Below are 19,038 nucleotides of genomic sequence, written 5' to 3'. Positions count from 1 at the left end.
TGGTGACTGGAGATAAGTTGGTGTCCTCTGGGGTTTTCCAGGGCACTGCTAGGTGGTGTAAGGGGTTCCTTTCCTCAGCCCATTTCTATTTAGTGGATAGAGGTGATCCAAGATGCTCCTGGTTTGCCCTGACTGCAGTTTTATTTTCCTTGTTAGCTATTTTTAAGATTCACTGGGCTAGTAAAACCCAGTTAACAATTGTGAAAGGTTTGAGGACCTTCCTAGCTGAGAGGATCCTGGCAGGAGGGAAGACAAAGAGGCAAGAGGTTCAAATTTTGTCCTTGGCTTTTATACCAAACAAAATTCCCATCCTAAACCCCCTCTCCTTTCACTTTAATAAATGACTCCTTAACCCTTTTCTCCTAATTAGGAAAGACAAGATCAGTTCTGTGATTTTGCCTACAGAAGCTGTCTTCTGATTGACAAAGTCCATGAGGACTTTTTGCTGAAAGGTAAATACATAACATAAGAAGAACCCCTACTGGGTCAGACCAATGATCCATCTAGCCAAGTATTCTGCTTCCAACAGTGGCCAATTCAGGTCCCAAATGATAGCAAAAATTCATGCTACTGATCCCAGGGAAGAGCATTGGCCTTCCCCTCCATGTCAATCTCAATAACAGACTATGGACTTTTCCTTCAGGAACTTGTCGAAACCTATTTTTAAAGCAAGATACATTAACAGCTGACACCACATCCTCTGACAACAAGATCCAGAACTTAACTGTTCATTGAGTGGAAAAAAAATATTTCCTTCCTTTCAGTTTTAAATTAGTACCATGTAAATTCCTTGAGTGTCCCCTAGTCTTTGTACTTTTTGAAGCAGTAAAAAATCAATTTACGTTTACCCTTTCTACGCCACTCAGGATTTTAAAGACCTCAATCATGTCACCCCTCAGCCATCTCTTTTCCAAACTAAAGAGCCCTAACCTCATTTGGGACCTCTTCTAATTCTGCTATATCTTTTTTGTGATACGGTGACCAGACGAACGAGGTCGCACCATGGAGCGATACAGAGGCATATAATATTCTTGTCTTATTTACCACCCATTTTCTAAAGATTCCTAGCATCCTGTTTGCTTTTTTTGGCTGCCACTGCACACTGGGCAGAAGATTTCAGTGTGTTGGCTAAAATGACACCTAGATCTTTTTATTGGCTTTCGACTCCTAAGGTGGACCATAGCATCAGGTAAATGTGATTCAGATTATTCTTCCCAATGTTCATCACTTTGCATTTGTACATATTAAATTACAGTTGCCATTTGAATGCCCAGTCTCCCAGTTTCCTAAGGTCTTCCTGCAAATTTTCACATCCACTTGTGTTTTGACTACTTTGAATTGATGACACCTGGATCCCTTTCCTGGTCGATGACTCCAAATCTGGAACCTTACATCATGTAACTATAGTTTGGATTGCTCTTTCCCACATGGATTACTTTGCACTTGCTCACATTAAACGTCATCTGCCATTTGGATGCCCAGTCTCCTAAGATCCTCTTGCAATTTTTCACAATCCTATTGGAATTTAACAACTTTGCGTCATCAGCAAATTTAATTACCTCACTAGTTACTCCCATCTCTAGGTCTTTATAAATATGTTAAAAAGCAGCGGTCCCAGCACAGACCCATGGGGAACCCTACTCCATTGAGAATACTGACCATTTATCCCTACTCTCTGTTTTCCATCTTTCAACCAGTTTTTAATCCACAATAGGACACTACCTCCTATCCCATGACTCTCCAATTTCCTCTGGAGTCTTTCATGAGGTACTTTGTCAAACACATTTTGAAAATCCAGATACACAATATCAACTGGCTCGCCTTTATCTACATGTTTGTTCACCATTCAGAACCCTCACATAGTATCTACCCCCCTTTCAGAAGATCCCCTCCCCATCTTCATTCATATATGCCAAGACACTCACATTTGCCATGTGACACAGACATTTGTGCCCCTTCTCATGCTCACATGCACAAGTAGCCTCCTCCCGATTTGGGATCTGTCTCACCTTTCCTTCCCCGACCTCTCTCTTCCTCCCATATCCATTCAACATCTCCTCTCTACCCCTAAGCTTTTGACTGCAGCATTTCTCTCTCATCTCCATCCCCCTCCCCTGGTCCTTCAGGAGTGGAGAAGCCTAATGGTTAATGCAGCGGGCTTTGATCCTGGCAACCTGGGTTGGATTCCCACTGCAGCTCCTTGTGACCTTGGGCAAGTCACTTAACCCTCCTCCATTGCCCCAGGTACAAAAACATTAGATTGTAAGCCCTCTAGGGCCAGAGAAATAATTACTTGTATATAAAATGTACATCTAGTAGCAATAGCGGCAGGGTTAAGGTATTTGTTTCTCTATGATGTCCCATCATAGCGGAGTCATGCAAGAGAAGGAAGGATAATGCTGGTCCTTTGGAAGTGGGGACAGGAGGGAAGGAGGAATATGGAGAAAAGTGACCAGGGACAGAGATGTGATCTTGGACATGGGGAGGGGGCTCAGGGACACAGAGGGGTGCTGCTCAACTAGGGAAGAATAAAGAAACAAAGAAGGAAGATAGGGGCAGGGACACATGGGAGAGTTTAATAACGGACATTGACAAAGAAGAAATGCCAACTGGACCAGGAGACCCTGGCCAAAAGTTTATCTTGTTGGGCAGACTGGATGGACCATGCAGGTCTTTTTCTGCCGTCATTTACTATGTTACTATAAAGGAAATCAGAAACTAGACAACAGGACCAACATGGCTAGTTAAAAAAAAAAAAGACCAGACAACAAAGGTAGAAAAATTATTGATTAGACTATGCTAGTTTTTGTCATGTACATATGCCAGAACTGGTGTTAGACCTGCCTGAGGTCTGTGAGGAAAACCTGATTCATTGACCTTCAATCTCCAGCATACCGGTGGTAATTCTCCAGCTTTAGGATGATCCACCCTTGACATCTCTGCATCATTCCTCTTCCAACCAGAGCCTCACATCAACCTCTTTCCAGCCAGAGCTCCTCTCCCCAATTAATCCTTCACACAGCAGCAGTAGCATGTTCCTTTCCTCCTCTGCGGTTCTTTGCTTCTGTGTTCTTCTGGCACAGCATCTGCTTTTAAACATAAGAAAAGCTAAGTCCTGAATTTTCACAAAATATGGGAAGCACCAGTTCTTGCACAGCAGCAGAGTGAGGGCCAGTCAGTGAGGGTTTCAGCTTCAGTGTCCTCCGCTCTCAAGACAAATCCCTCCTTTCAGTACCCTTCTCCACCACCACCAACTCCAGGCTCTGCCCTTTCTGCCTCGCCTCACCCCATGCTTGGAATAAATTCCCTGAGCCCATTCGCTAGGCCCCCTCCCTGCCCATCTTCAAATCCTTGCTTTAAGCCTACCTTTTCAATGTCGCCTTCAGCACCTAACCACTTTACCTCTATTCAGGAAATCTAGACTGCCCCAACTTGACATTTCGTCCTTTAGATTGTAACCTCCTTTGAGCAGGGATGTCCTTCTCTGTTAAATTGTACATCGCTGTGTAACCCTAGTACGCTCTAGAAATGTTAAGTAGTAGTAGTAGTAGTTTCGGCATCCCGAACCATTGCCTCACTAGCTTGACAATGAACTTGGCCCTAGTCAGTATGGAGGGGAGCAATTCTATAATAGATGTGCTAAAATAGTTTGTTTAAATGCTATCATGCACATGCTTATGTGCGCACATGTGTACATATGTGTTAATCATCTGCCTTATAGCTATTCTACAAATATATACAAATCTTGCATCAACATAGAAGCCTACTTTCCTTTATAGAACAAGCACCTATCAGCCGCTCTCAGGTGACTATTTCTAGGTGCAGTTATACAATTGTTTTTTTAAATGTTTGATGATTTCTGTAGAAGGTCAGCAGGTAGTCAGTGATTTCTCTAGAAGGTCAGTAGGTAGTGGGTTATTTCCCTAGAAGGTCAACAGATCGTCAGTGATTTCTCCTGTAAGTCAGTAGATAGTGGGTGATTTCTCTTGAAGGTCATCACATTGTCAGTGATCTCTCATGAAGGTCAGTAGGTAGTGGGTGATTTCCCTAGAAGGTCATCAGATAGTCAGTAATTTCTGTGGAAGGTCAGTAGATAGTGGGTGATTTCCCTAGAAGGTCATCAGATAGTCAGTAATTTCTGTGGAAGGTCAGTAGTTAGTGGATGATTTCCCTAGAAGACCATCAGATAGTCAGTAATTTCTGTGGAAGGTCAGTAGGTCGTAGGTGATTTCTCTTGGAGATCAGCATATAGTGATTTCTCTGAAAGGTCAGTAGGTAGTGGTTGATTTCAACGGAAGGTCAGCAGATAGTCAGTGATTTCTGTAGAAGGTCAGTAGATAGTGGGCGATTTCTCTTGAAGGTGATGAGATTGTCAGTGATTTCTCCTGAAGGTCAGTAGACAGTGGATGATTTCCCTAGAAGATCATCAGATAGTAATTTCTGTGGAAGGTCAGTAGATAGTGGATGATTTCCCTAGAAGACCATCAGATAGTCAGTAATTTCTGTGGAAGGTCAGTAGGTCGTAGGTGATTTCTCTTGGAGATCAGCATATAGTGATTTCTCTGAAAGGTCAGTAGGTAGTGGTTGATTTCCACGGAAGGTCAGCAGATAGTCAGTGATTCTCTGGAAGGACTGTAGGTAACGGATGATGTTTTCTCTTCCAATTCAGTAGATCACCAGTGATTCTTTTAGAAGATGAATTGATAGTGGACAATTTCTCTGGAAGATCACTGGATAGTCCTCGGTACTGTAGAATAACAACATATGACAATGCAAGTTTAATGAAGAAACAAAAATGCTACACATTATAAAGCAAGGTTACATCATTATATGATGTATTTTACTTTCTGTTAATATATTTTGAACATGTTCCTGCTTTTCTAAATGTTATGTAAGCCACATTGAATCTGAGTTCTACTCGTGCTAATGCAGGATATAAATGTCATAGGAAGGACAGGATGGATAGAACAATATTTTAGGGCAAGTGGAGTGGAGACTGTCAGTGCTAGATGTTCCAGTCTTATTCAAGCAGATGATGACATGTTAAATATATTTCATTCTTTCTGCTCTTCCTTTTTTTTCAGGTTTCGATATTTCAAGTGTCTCTGCCTCTGCGGAGGTAAATATAAATTTAGAACATAAGAATTGCTCTACTGGGTTAGATTAAAGGTCAATCCAGCCTAGCATCCTATTTCTATCAGTGGACAGCCCAGGTCACAAATAACTGTCAGAGTCCCCAAATCTTGCAAGATTCCAGGCTACCTAACCCCAAGGATAAGCAGTGGCTTTTTTGTCCGTTTGGATACAGAAAGTGAAAGTGCCTTGTTGCTTTGTAGCTTGTACTATATGAAACGTGGGGTAAAGAATAATATATTGTAAGGGAATATTTTGAAGTTATTCCCCAAGTTTTCCACGTCATCACTGTGACCCCTGACGCAGGTGCTAGTCACCGAAACACGGCCCGAGTCGGGTCTTTTTGTCAAGGCTCATTCATTAAAGAATCATGTTCCATTTTTAAAGGCCCGTGGTGCTGTTTTTTTTGTTTGGACTTTAGTTTGTACTTCGTTCCCTCTCTTTTGCTATACACCTACCCCACATCAACATTTCTCCTCCGCTGCATCCCAGCATCTGACTGCCTGTCGCTGAACCCCATCCCTCCCTGGTGTACCTTACAGGCATCCCTGGCACCTGCAGTGAATTAATTATTGCTGCCTGTGGCGACTCTGTAGGCGTCCATCGGCCGGGTCCCACCCTCACTTTCATCATGTCCTGTCTGGTGGGACCCAGAGTCGCCGCAGGCAGCAATAATTAATTCACTGCAGGTGCCAGGGATGCCTGTAAGGTACACCAGGGAGGGATGGGGTTCAGAGACAGCCGGTTAGATGCCAGGATGCCGCAGAGGAGGAGAGATGTTGATGTGGGCTGCTGTCGCTGGGTGGGCCTGTGCCCACCTAGGTCCACCCCTAGCTATGCCATATCTCCTCTGTGACTGCTGCAAGTGTTTGCATCTTACTTCTAGGTATGTTTCCCTGGATTCCTGCAGAGTTTGCCTGCCCTTCACTATTGTTTTTGTTACATTTGTACCCTGCGCTTTCCCACTCATGGCAGACTCAATGCAGCTTACATGGGGCAATGGAGGGTTAAGTGACTTGCCCAGAGTCACAAGGAGCTGCCTGTGCCTGAAGTGGGAATCGAACTCAGTTCCTCAGTTCCCCAGGACCAAAGTCCACCACCCTAACCACTAGGCCACTCCTCCACTGTTGCTACTATTTGAGATTCTACATGGAATGTTGCTATTCCACTAGCAACATTCCATGTAGAAGTCGGCCCTTGCAGATCACCAATGTGGCCGCGCAGGCTTCTGCTTCTGTGAGTCTGACGTCCTGCACGTACGTGCAGGACGTCAGACTCACAGAAACAGAAGCCTGCGCAGCCTTCTACATGGAATGTTGCTAGTGGAATAGCAACATTCCATGTAGAATCTCCAATAGTATCTATTTTATTTTTGTTACATTTGTACCCCGCGCTTTCCCACTCATGGCAGGCTCAATGCGGCTTACATCGGGCAATGGAGGGTTAAGTGACTTGCCCAGAGTCACAAGGAGCTGCCTGTGCCTGAAGTGGGAATCGAACTCAGTTCCTCAGTTCCCCTGGACCAAAGTCCACCACCCTAACCACTAGGCCACTCCTCCACTCCACTATTGAAAATGTGATAGCTAAACAGCACCCCCAGCTGGCAGGACTGTAGTTACAGGACTCCCGCTCAGCTTAGAGAGAGCAGTGATGAGTATACACACAAGTACCCCCCCCCCCCCCAGCTCACCTCCTGCTTTCTGAGCATGCACTCACCCTCTGACCCTCCACCTACGTGAGGCTCCTTGTGAAAGAGCAGCCCTGTGACCCTTGTTTGTTTCTTTTACAGGATGGTTGCCTGGATATTCTCACAGATATGGCAAAAGTGAACTGTATGCGCAATATGCATTTTAGTTGCGACGACATGAAAGTTGAAAATAATATCTGCAAAGTATGTAAACCTGGAATGTAAGTACATCCATTAGTCACCTCTGTTATCCCATCCACCACCACTTCTCTAGGGGTACAGATTGCATTTTCTACTTACTTCAACTGATCAGGAGCCATCCGTGCATTGCGTTACCTGAAGCCTGACTCACACACTAAACCAGGGGCGTATCTGAAGTTCAGCGGTAGGGGGGCAGGGGCTAGACTGAGGGGGCACATTATAGCCTCCCCCCGGCTGCCGCCGCCAACCTCCCCCACCGCTGTCAATCCTCCCCCGCCATCGCCGTCACCTACCCCCGCTGAGGTCCGCTTCCTCCTGCCTGCCGGTGCCTTTTACTTCAGCTCGTGCTGTGCTGTTAAAAGCTACATCCCTTCCCTTCCAGTTTCGGACGGAGTCTGACGTCGCAGCACGTTGTTTGTACGTGCAGGACGTCAACGTGCTGCGACGTCAGACTCCGTCCGAAACTGGAAGGGAAGGGATGCAAGCAGCTTTTAACAGCACAGCACGAGGAAGAAAACTTAAGACCTCGGCTGGGCTGGCGGGGGTTGGGGTCCCCCGCCAGCTGAAGTAAAAGGCACCGGCAGGCAGGAGGAAGCGGACCTCGGTGGGGGTAGGTGACGGCGGGGGAGGGTTGACGGTGGTAGGGGGGGTCCAGGGTGAAATCTGCGGGGGCCCAGCAGCAGTTTTTTGCAGCATGGTCTCTATCTTTGTTTTCCTTCTCTCCTTCTCAATGTGGATCCAGTGCCTGTACTCTGACCTCCACCAGCCGTCCCCACCAGCACTCCTTCACCAGCCCCCTTCCCCAATCATCAAACCTCATGTCTTCACTGGGAGCAGCAGCCATAATGAACTGCCTGGGCCACCCCTGAGCCTTTCTTCTGCCACATCCTGCCCTTGAATAATCAAGAAGATGCATCAGAGGAGTAGGACATGGCAGTGGAAAGGAACTGAGTTGTCCCAGGAAGTTTGTTTTGACTGCTGCTGCCAGTGAATTGATGACTTGGGGGGGGGGGGGGTGCAGGAGAAGGAGAGGTGTTGGATGCTGTACTTACAGGGTGGGGGATTCCAGGCAGAAGAGTAAGAGGGCTGAGGGAAGAACGGGGAAGGTGGTGGACTTGGGGTAGAGCTCAGGGAAGATGAGGAAACGTTCTATCTAAAGGTGGGGGGGGGGGGGGGGGGTGAGAGAGGAAGTGGGAGAAGTGATGAAGCGAGACCCATAACAGGGAAGCTGAGGGAAGGGGGAAACAGCAGCATTTCTTAATAGTCTCTGGCATGGTCCCTAGATCCAGAGTTGCCAACACATTCTCTACCAGCCACACAAGGTGGCCTGCAGCCAACCAGATTAAAATACAAATTCTTCAAGGTTCTAAGCTGAACTTGGCCTACCCGAGTATAGTGGTTGCAGTTTCTGAGCTTCAGGGCCAAGGCATCTGTAGTGGCCATTGCTGCTTTCCTCTGGGCTTCCTTAACCTAGTCCTGGCCTGGCCTTTTATACTTCCTTGGCAGGGTTGCCAGCTGGGAAAAATTTTCCCAGCCCGAAACAGCCGTAAACCCGCCCAAAAACCGCCTGTAGCCAATCCCCGTCTTCCGCGTCACCGAACCCCGCCCCCGCATCACTAACCCCGCCCCAGCATCACTAACCCCGCCCCCACATCACTAACCACGCCTCCCATGTCACTAGCCCTGCCCCCTACATCATCCCTGACGTCAGCTCCGCCCCTGAAAGGCTTCTATTGGTCCAATTTGGACCAATAGAAGCCCCGGAAAAGCTTCTATTGGACCAAATTGGACCAATAGAAGCCCCGGAAAAGCTTCTATTGGACCGAATTGGACCAATAGAAGCCCTGGAAAAAACCGCCGAACTCGCACAGCGGCGACGGGAAAACCGGCCAAAAAACCGCATCCTGTGGCCGGCGAAATATTCCCGCCGCCGCTGGCGAAAACCCGCCCAATTGGGCGGTAAAACCACCCACCTGGCAACCTTGTTCCTTGGTCATGCCCTCCTGGCTCCACCCCTCCTGTGTCACTTCCTCCTTGGGCAGGTCTAGGGATTTTAAGGTGGACATGATACCGTGAGGGCTTGTTCTTAAGGGGAAGTGGCAGCATCCTATAGACTCCCTCACATACCCTCTCCCTGAACTCAACCAAGCTCAGTTGAGCACCTGTCATGTCAGGGTCCACCTCCCCTGACTAGAAATCAGCATTGACATGCTTTCGGCCCTCCTAATGTTGAACCTTAAAACTGAAGGGCAGGAGGCTGAGAAAACCCCACATGATATGGACATTTGTCTCTTTGTGGCTACATATGTATATATGTGTTACATAAATTGGCTAATACAAAATTGTATGGTTTACGACTGATTTATTGAAGATTAAGGGAATTGCAGATTACGGAGAAAGGATAAATCGCCTCAAAATAAGGAACATTGGCCAAGAGCAATAAATGCTTATTAAAAAACTATTGCAAATGATAAGAAAAACATTTTTCAGAAATAATAGAGACACCTCTAATGTGAGAAAGCTTTTTAATATTATTGATTCTCTCACAGACAGGTCTAAGGTCACTGAAAAATCAGGCGAATAACTACCAAATCAACTAGCCTCCTTTATTCAAAAGCAGGTTCAATCTCTATTTGAGTTATTGCATGCATGTGATAACGCGAAGGAGAATCTTTATAATTACTTACCGTTGGCTGAGAATTGTTTGGCAGATTGTATTTGGAGTACTTTTCACAAGATTTCCGTGAATGATTTGCATTCTATAGTTCAAAGATTTGTGAAATCCCCCTCCTATTTAGTTCTGCCCAACGTCCTTCCCTGCAATGGCAGTTGAGAACGTCCAAATGCTTCCAACACCCTCTTTATTTATTTGGATTGTGGATCACAAGTAGCAACAGTGGGATTTGAACCAACCACCTCTGGATTACTAGACCAATGCTCTAACCACTAGGCCAGTCTGTCACTCCTCCACTCCACTCCACTTCCTTGAAATTTGGCCATCACTGGGGGGGGGGGGGGGGGGGCAGTATGTAGGTCCCTGGACGGGGGAGGTATGTGTGTGTCAGCAGAGGCATAACGAAGGCATGGACATCCTTCTTTCAAACATTTTGGACATCCTGAACTGCCCCCCTACAAGGACAGCCAAATTTCAAGGAAGTGGATTGGAGGAGTGGCAGATGGGGCCTAGTGGTTAGAGCACTGGTCTAGCAATCTAGAGGTGGCTGGTTCAGATCCCACTGCTGCTACTTGTAATCCACAATCCAAATAAATAAAGAGGGTACTGGAAGCATTTTGGAAGTTCTCAACTGCCGTTACAGGGAAGGACGTCTTCAACTGCCATCGCAGGGACAGAGGCATAGCAAAGGACATACTCTAAAAACAAAAGTTTGAAACATTGCTTTTTTTGGGGGGGTGGTAGGTGGTTAATCACCACTGGGGAAGTCAGGGGAGGTCATCCCCAATTCCCTCCGGTGGTCATCTGAGCAGTTCGGGCTAACAGCGAGCAGCTCATTTGCATTTAATTTCCTTCATGCATGCCCATTCCTTTCCAGATTAGTAAGGGAAGGGCTTTTTCCATTCAGTTAGTGGGACCAGTGCACTACGAATCCTGGCCTCTCCCATGACCAAATGCCTTGGAGTTATTCGTTTTTGAGCTGGGCGCCTTCGGTTTCCATTATCGCTGAAAAACGATTCCGCCCAGCTCAAATCCGCCCAAATCCAATGCATTTGCCCGGCACCAACCGTATTATCAAAACAAAAGATGGACGCCCATCTTTTTCGAAAATACGGTCTGTCCCGCCCCTTCACGTATCTGTCCTCGGAGATAGACGCCCATGGAGATGGGCGTTCACGTTCGATTATGCCCCTCCATGTAGTCTTGTTGGAAATCATGGTCAAGTTTGGTATAACTGGTAATGTTTAGTCATGGTTCGAGGGCTTTTTAACTGCTATAACTTATTGTATTAAATTTTAAATGTAAAAAAGTAAGAAGGACATTTAAATCCATATTTTAGGCAGGAGGAGGTTGTAGAGGTCTATGATTATCTATAATCACAAGAAAGGGATTGATTATGAAGCTCAACATGTAAACGCTGGAAGAGAGAGGAAACATGATAGAAACGTTTAACTATCTCAAGAGCATTTATGTACAGGAAGAGAGCCTTTTTCAAATGAAGGAGAGCTCTGGAATGAGGGGGCATTTGACGAGGTTAAGAGGGAATATGCTTAGGAGTAACCTAAGGAAGTATTATTTCAAAGGAAGGGTGGTGGAGGCATGGAATGGCCTCCTGGACTGTTCCAGAATTTAAAAAGGCATGGGATAAGCATGTGGGATCGCTTAGGAACAGGAAGAATTAGGGGTTACAGAGGATGGGCAGACTGGATGGGTCATGTGGCCTTTATCATGTTTCTATGATATATATTTGAGAAATGCTATTCAGCAACAGATCTCTGTGATTTATGAGACCTCCTGTCCTCCTGTAAAGATAAAGAAATTTATATACAAGAGTTTAGGAAGAAACAGTTCATTGATACAAGTCTACTTTGTTTGATGCAAATTTTAAAAGAGGCCATTAGCCAAAAGATTGTACTTCAAAAAATGGAAAAAGGACCCAAGTGAAAAAAATAAGAAGCAACATAAGCAATGGCAAGTCAGATGCAAAACATTAATAAAGAAGGCTAAAAGTCAATATGAAGAGAAACTTGCCGCAGAGGCTAAAACTCACAGTAACAACGTTTTCAGGTACATCAGAAGCAGAAGCCTGTGAGGGAATCTGTGGGACTGTTAGATCACGAAGGAGCAAAAGGGACACTCAGGGAGGACAAGGCCATAGTGGAGACACTGAATGAATTATTTTCTTTTGTCTTTACGGAAGATGACGTTGAGATCTGCCTGTATCAGAAATAATTTTCAAGGGTGATGATGCGGAGGAACTGAAAGAAATCTCAGTGAACCTGGAAGATGTACTGAGCCAAATTGACAAATTAAAGAGTAGCAAATCACCTGGACAGTATGGCACACATCCAAGGGTATTCAAAGAACTCAAGCATGAAATTGCGGATCTGCTGTTAGTAATATGTAACGTATCATTAAAATCGTCTGTAGTACCTGAAGATTGGAAGATGGCCAATGTGACTCCGATTTTTAAGAAGGGATCTAGGGTGATCCGGGAAATTATAGACCAGTAAGCCTGACGTCGGTGGAAACTATTATAAAGAATAAAATTATGGAACACACAGATAAACATAGTTTATTGGGACAGAGTCTGCATAGGTTTAGCTATGGGAAGTCTTGCCTTACCAACCTGCTTCATTTTTTTGAATGCGTGAATAAACATGTGGATAAAAGTGAGCCGGTTGATGTAGTGTATCTAGATTTTCAGAAAGTTTTTGATAAAGGTTCCTCATGAAAGACTCCTGAGAAAATTAAAGAGTCATGGGATAGGAAGCAAGGTTCTGGTGTGGATTAGGGATTGGTTATTGGACAGAAAACAAAGGGAGGGTTAAATGGTCATTTCTCTCAGTGGAGGAGGGTGAATAGTAGAGTGCCACAGGGATCAGTACTGGGACCGGTACTATTGGAACAACGAGTGAGATGATCAAATTTGCAGATGATACAAAACTATTCAAGGTTGTTAAAACACGTGTGGACTGTGAAATATTGCAGGAAGACCTTAGGAAATTGGAAGACTGGACATCCAAATAAGTACATAAGTACAAAAGTATTGCCGCACTGGGACAGACCAAAGGTCCATCAAACCCAGCATCCTGTTTCCAACAGTGGCCAATCCAGGTCACAAATACCAGGCAAGATCCTGAAAAGTTCAATACATTTTATGCTGCTTATCCCAGAAATAAGCAGTGGATTTTCCCAAGCCAATTTAATAATGGTGTATGGACTTTTCCTTTAGGAAGCCATCCAGACCTTTTTTAAACCCCACTAAGCTAACCGCCTTTACCGCATTCTCTGTCAAAGAATTCCAGAGTTTAATTACAAGATGAGTGAAGAAATATTTTCTCTGATTCATTTTAAATTTACTACTTTGTAGCTTCATCGTATGCCCCCTAGTTCTAGTATTGTTGGAAAGAGTAAACAGATGATTCACGTCTACCTGTTCCACTCCACTCATTATTTTATAGATCTCTATCATATCTCCCCTCAGCTCTGTTTTCTCCAAGCTGAAGAGCACTAGCTGCTTCAGCCTCTCCTCATAGGGAAGTGTCCCATCCAAGGCCTCTTAGTCTAGCTCTTGGCAATCTTTGGATATGTGGCCTTTTCTTCCCACATCTGAAACGAGTAAGCGTGATTCCCACAACCAAGCCAGTGGAGTGTGCTGGATTTTGGGTGATGAAGATCTCAATTGCTCTGGCCCCTTTCTTGGGGATGCTGGGCTAAAAGGCGGCTTCTGAACCTTTGTGTTCTCAGATCTTAACTTCTCTCTTTTCTTCCCAGGACTCCCAGTTCACTTGCTCTCTTTGTAGGTTTAAGGTTCAGGTTGTGCTTGGTAAAATGCCTTGGCCACTTTAAAACGTGCTTTCTGGTGTTGATTTAGGGTGCCCCCTCAACCAATATTTCATGGACAGGGATAGCACCTCAAGCAACTATTTGAGAGAACAATTCTGTATATCTCCAGGCCAGTCTTGCCCTCTGGTTGGAGCCAACTCCAGGCCACTTCTTTGAGACTGTAAAAGAAGCTTCAGGAATTCTCTTTGACTTGTAGAGATCCCTTCCAAAATCATTGCCAGTAGGCTTCTGGTGTGCAGCCTGCCCTCTCCAAAATGGCAGCCTTCATTTCTGCATAGGTGGCTATACCAGTGGAACTGACGTCCTGGAAGGTAATCTGGCTGCAACTGATTAAGAAGTGTCCTAAATAGGCAGTCCATGATGCTCCTGAACAACCTGATATGTGAGTGGTCTTCTCAAAGATTGTCAAGAAATAGCTTGGATCATTTTGCGGTACCATTTTTTTAGCACCGGAACCGAAGGAGTGGCCACCTGGCCCAGAGGACCCTGTTGCAGCTCTACCAACCTCTTTAACATTTGTTGCTGCTATTGTTGCTGTTGCCCTTCCAGCAGGGTCTGGATCAGTTTCTCCATGGTTTCTGTATACTCGCAGCAGGAACTGTGTGAGAATCAGAACAAAATAAAAACCAGCCTGTCCGGTTCATACTATGTTTTTTAAAGGTTCCCTCTCTCTCAGGGCAGAGCTAACCTCTTTAGTCCTTTGGTCCCACATGGTAGTCCTACAAGGCCGAGAGCTTCAGAGACTAATGATTCTGGCATCTTCTTGCAGGGTGCGCTCAGATTTATTTATTTATTTCGTTACTTTTGTATCCCACATTTTCCCACCTTTTTGCAGGCTCAATGTGGCTTACATAGTACCGTTAACAGCGTTAACCGAATCCGGTCTGAAACAAATAACAAGGTGTGAACAATACAAGGTCATATTTTAATAGAGTGAGGTACATGTAAGGTAGGTACAGTTGGGGGGCGAAATTAGAGAGGGGGAGGAAGAGTCCGGTAGTGTCCATTACGGTCTTTAGTTACAATCGTGTCACAGGTATCCAGGTATTTTTATGTTCAGTCGGTGGGGTATGCTCTTCTGAACAGGTCTGTCTTTAGTGCTTTCCAGAAGTTTAGATGGTCGAACATAGTTTTTACTGCTTTTGGTAGTGCGTTCCATAGTTGTTGCACTTAAGTATGATAAAGATTGCACCGCTGCCAACATATGTCGTACCGTGAGTGAGGGCAGGCCACGGAGTTACAATTAAAACAAACAATATTTTTATTAAAGGTGTCCAGGAAGGGCTCCTATTTACTTCACAGGAAGGGAGAAAACAATATCCAAAGCTAATTCTGGAAGCACAACAGAATCACTAGGTGGCCTCAACATACATGAACGTCTTTTCCTTAGCAGCAATTCTTAATAGTCTGTGGCCTGGTCCCTGGATCCAGAGTTACCAGCACAGTCTCTAGCAGGCTAGGTCAAAATTCAAATTCTTCATGGCTTCAAGCTGAGCTTGGTCTATCTGAATGTAGTGGTTCTAGTTTCTCAGCTTCAGGGTCAAGGCATCTTCAGTGGCTGTCACTGCTTTCCTCTGGGCCTCCTTAACCTAGCTCTGGCCCAGGCTTTTATACTTCCTGGGTCATCATGTCCTCCTGGCTCCACCCTGCCCATGTCACTTCCCCCTTGGGCGGGACTAGGGGTTTTAAGGTGGATCTTAGGGAGAATTGGCAGCATCCTATAGACTCCCTTAGACCAAGTTAGAAACTAATGGGTCAGTTTTGAAAGGTTTTCCCAACTGACAGATTTAATTTTCTCTGCTTGTACTGATGAGATAGATAAATATATTCAGCCAGGAAAGGGCCCGTTATGTTACCACTCAGCACCTTACTGAAAACTGACCCACTCTGGGTGTTTGTCTGTTGGTTTAAAATATTTCAGCAGAGCTTGGAAATGCATGAAATGTGCTTTTCAGACACCTCCAGTGCAAACACCTCACAATCTCTGTTTCTTACATTTCTTACATTTACAGAACTCTATATCAAGTTGATTATAATATGACATATTACATGTTCTGCTGTTGTGGCATGCGTGGCTACTGAGAATATCTTCAGATCTGTCGAAGAGAGGAAACTGTGAGTATGGAGCTTGGGTAACGATAGAAAAATGATTCAGGGTATCGCTGAACCTCCTGGTACTGTCCATCCATTCCGCATTAAAGGAGGAAAAGCAGGTCCAGTCTATCTGCTGAACTAGCGGGGGGTTATTTCAGATCCCACAATACATGAACAGCTTCACATTTTTGGCGACCAACACCTCAATCCTGAGTTTAATTGAACTCAAACTTGTTTGGGATAATGTGGGATATAAATATCGTGAATAAATACATTTAAATTAAATTACACTTTCCTGGGCCATGCGGTAGCCAGGTGGTAGTTCCAAATTGGTGTGCATTGGGCATATGTAGATGCCCACATGGCTTAGTAAAACAGCCACTGGGTGAGAAACAGCTGTGCATTCTGGATAGACACATGGAGGGGCATTTTTGATATTATGTCTAAGTCCAGCTTTGCTCAAAATGTCCAGAATCCAAGTGGCGAATATAATGATTTTCGAAACAGCAAAACATCAGTTTTTTCTATGATCACTTGCTAGATATTTTTGTGCTCTGTGTATTTATCCTTTTTGGCCTATTAAAAAATAAACATCCAATTGAAAAATGCACAAAATCAAGACATTGGGATGTAGGAGGATCCAGCATTATTAGTAGACTGGCCACAAAGACATCCCAGAAGAGCAGTGGGACACCCTAGGGGGCACTGCAGTGAACTCCACATAAAGGTTCCCAGGTACACATCTCACCGTTACCCCCTTATATTGTCTGCTGAGCCCTCCAAAAAGCCACCAAAAACCTACTACACCCAGCTGTACACCACTACAAGAGCCCTTATGTCTGCAGGTGTCACCTATATGTGAGTACAGTAGATTTTTGGTGAGTTTGGAGAGGGCTCATACTTTCCACCACAAGTGTAACAGTTAGAGTGGGATATGGGTCTGGGTACCCTTCTCTGAATTACACTGCACCCACCACTAGACTACTCCAAGGACCTGCTTGGTACTACTACTACTACTATAAATCACTTCTATAGCGCTACCAGTCGTATGCAGCGCTTTACAATTGAACATGAAGAAAGACAGTCCCTGCTCAAAAGAGCTTACAATCTAAATCAGGACAAACAGACAGGTACTCTAATAGGACTGGCTATAGCATCTGAAGCTCTCATAGAGGCTGGTATGAACTGTTCTTCATGTCATTGGGGGGGGGGGGGGGGTAGAGGGGGTAGTGACCACTAGGAGTGTAAGGGAGGGCCATGCCTTAGTCCCTCGAGTGGTCATTTAAGGCACCTTTCTGACTTAGTAGTGATGAAACAGGTCTACACAAAGGCTTTTAATTGTAGCCCTGGACCTTTTGTGTTGTTCCAGAAAAACATCAAGTGTTAGGCACACCCTATTCCCACCCCCAATATACTCCACATCGCCCCCTTCTAATTTGGATGCACTACAGACAAACTGCATAGAAAAACGCCTGAAAAATAGGTTTTGAAAATAGCAATTTGGACATTTTGAGAAGAATACGTACAAATGTCATTTTATGCCGGGTTTTTTTAGACGCTTTTCTCTTTTGAAAATAAGCCGCAAAGTTACATTTTAATATAGCAGGTGAGACAGATAAAGCCCTGGACAGTCTATCCAGTCTGCCCAAGCAAGAGAAACTCATAGCATAAGGTACGTATACTTGATCTTGAATTGACCTTGACGTTTTGAGCACGCAAATCAACTACTGAAACTGTCATTGAACCACATTGCAGCCCATCCAAATTTATCCAGCCATGATCAAGGCATAGACCGTAGAAGTCTTTCTGGCACTGGCTTAATCTTTAGTACTACTACTACTACTTAACATTTCTAAAGCGCTATTAGGGTTACGCAGCGCTGTACAGTTTAACAAAGAAGGACGGTCCCTGCTCAAAGGAGCTTACAATCTAATGAACAACATGTGCAGATAGTCAATTGGGGCAGTCTAGATTACCTGGATAGAGGTAAAATGATTAGGTGCCGAAGGTGACATTGAAGAGATGGGCTTTGAGTAAGGATTTGAAGATGGGCAGGGAGGGGGCTCTGCGTATGAGCTCAGGGAGTTTGTTCCAAGCATAGGGAGAGGCAAGGCAGAAAGGGCGGAGCCTAGAGTTGGCGATGTTGGAGAAGGGAGCAGAGAGGAGGGATTTGTCCTGTGAGCGGAGGTTTCGGATAGGAGCATAAGGGGAGATAAGGGTAGAGAGATAGTGAGGGGCTGCAGATTGAGTGCATTTGTAGGTTAGTAGGAGAAGTTTGAACTGTATGCGGTACCTGATTGGAAGCCAGTGAAGTGACTTGAGGAGAGGGGTGATATGAGCATATCGGTCCAGTCAGAAGATAAGACGTGCAGCAGAGTTCTGAACGGATTGAAAGTGGGATAGGTGGCTAATTGGGAGGCCAGTGAGGAGTAGGTTGCAACAGTCAAGACGGGAGATAATAAGAGAGTGGACGAGAGTTCGGGTGGTGTGCTCAGAGAGGAAAGGGTGAATTTTGCTGATGTTGCAGAGAAAGAAGCAACAGGTCTTGGCTATCTGCTGGATATGCGTGGAGAAGGAGAGGGAGGAGTCAAAGATGACTCCGAGGTTGCGGGCAGATGAGATGGGGAGGATGAGAGTGCCATCAACTGAGATAGAGAGTGGGGGGAGAGGAGATGTGGGTTTGGGAGGAAAGATAATAAGCTCTGTCTTGGACATGTTCAGTTTCAGGTGGCGGTTGGACATCCAGGCAGCATTGTCCGATAAGCAGGCCAATACTTTGGCCTTGGTTTCCGCAGTGATGTCTGGTGTGGAGAGATAACGCTGGGTGTCGTCGGCATAGAGATGATATTGGAAGCCATGAGATAAGATCAGCGAGTCCAGGGAAGAGGTGTAGATTGAAAAAAGAAGGGGTCCAAGGACAGATCCCTGAGGAACTCCAACAGAGAGCGGGATGGGGTGGAGGAAGATCCATGAGAATGTACTCTGAAGGTACGGTGGGAGAGATAAGAGGAGAACCAGGAGAGGACAGAGCCCTGGAACCCAAATGAAGATAGTGTGGCAAGGAGTAAATTATGATTGACAGTGTCAAATGCGGCGGATAGGTCGAGGAGGATGAGGATGGAGTAATGACCTTTGGATTTGGCAAGGAACAGGTCATTACAGACTTTGGTGAGTGCCGTTTCTGTGGAGTGTAGAGGGCGAAAACCAGATTGAAGCGGATCGAGGATGGCATGAGAGGAGAGAAAATCGAGGCAGAGAAGACATCAAAGTCCACTGCAATCCAACCAGATTTATCTATCCATAATCAAGACACAGACCATAGAAGCTTGCCTGATATTAGTCTAACTTCCCATCTACTGGATTTGCTGCTTAAGAATGGCAAAATTATTTTCATACCATT

At 45.2% G+C, this 19,038-nt stretch overlaps 1 long non-coding RNA gene across 1 annotated transcript in view; it reads left to right on the top strand.

The window, feature by feature from the left end:
* Positions 1-15,658, top strand: part of LOC115462168 — a 52,789-nt gene extending 37,131 nt beyond the window's left edge. The window contains exons 3-5 of the long non-coding RNA XR_003940792.1: positions 5,085-5,119; positions 6,923-7,041; positions 15,557-15,658. This is a non-coding gene — a long non-coding RNA (uncharacterized LOC115462168). The remainder of the gene's footprint in view (positions 1-5,084; positions 5,120-6,922; positions 7,042-15,556) is intronic.
* The last annotated feature ends 3,380 nt before the right edge of the window (positions 15,659-19,038 follow it).

The sequence above is a fragment of the Microcaecilia unicolor genome, chromosome 1, assembly GCF_901765095.1.
Source record: "Microcaecilia unicolor chromosome 1, aMicUni1.1, whole genome shotgun sequence".
Classification (NCBI taxonomy): Eukaryota; Metazoa; Chordata; class Amphibia; order Gymnophiona; family Siphonopidae; genus Microcaecilia; species Microcaecilia unicolor.
Note: the sequence above shows the minus strand (reverse complement) of the source record. Positions and strands in the feature narration are given on the sequence as shown.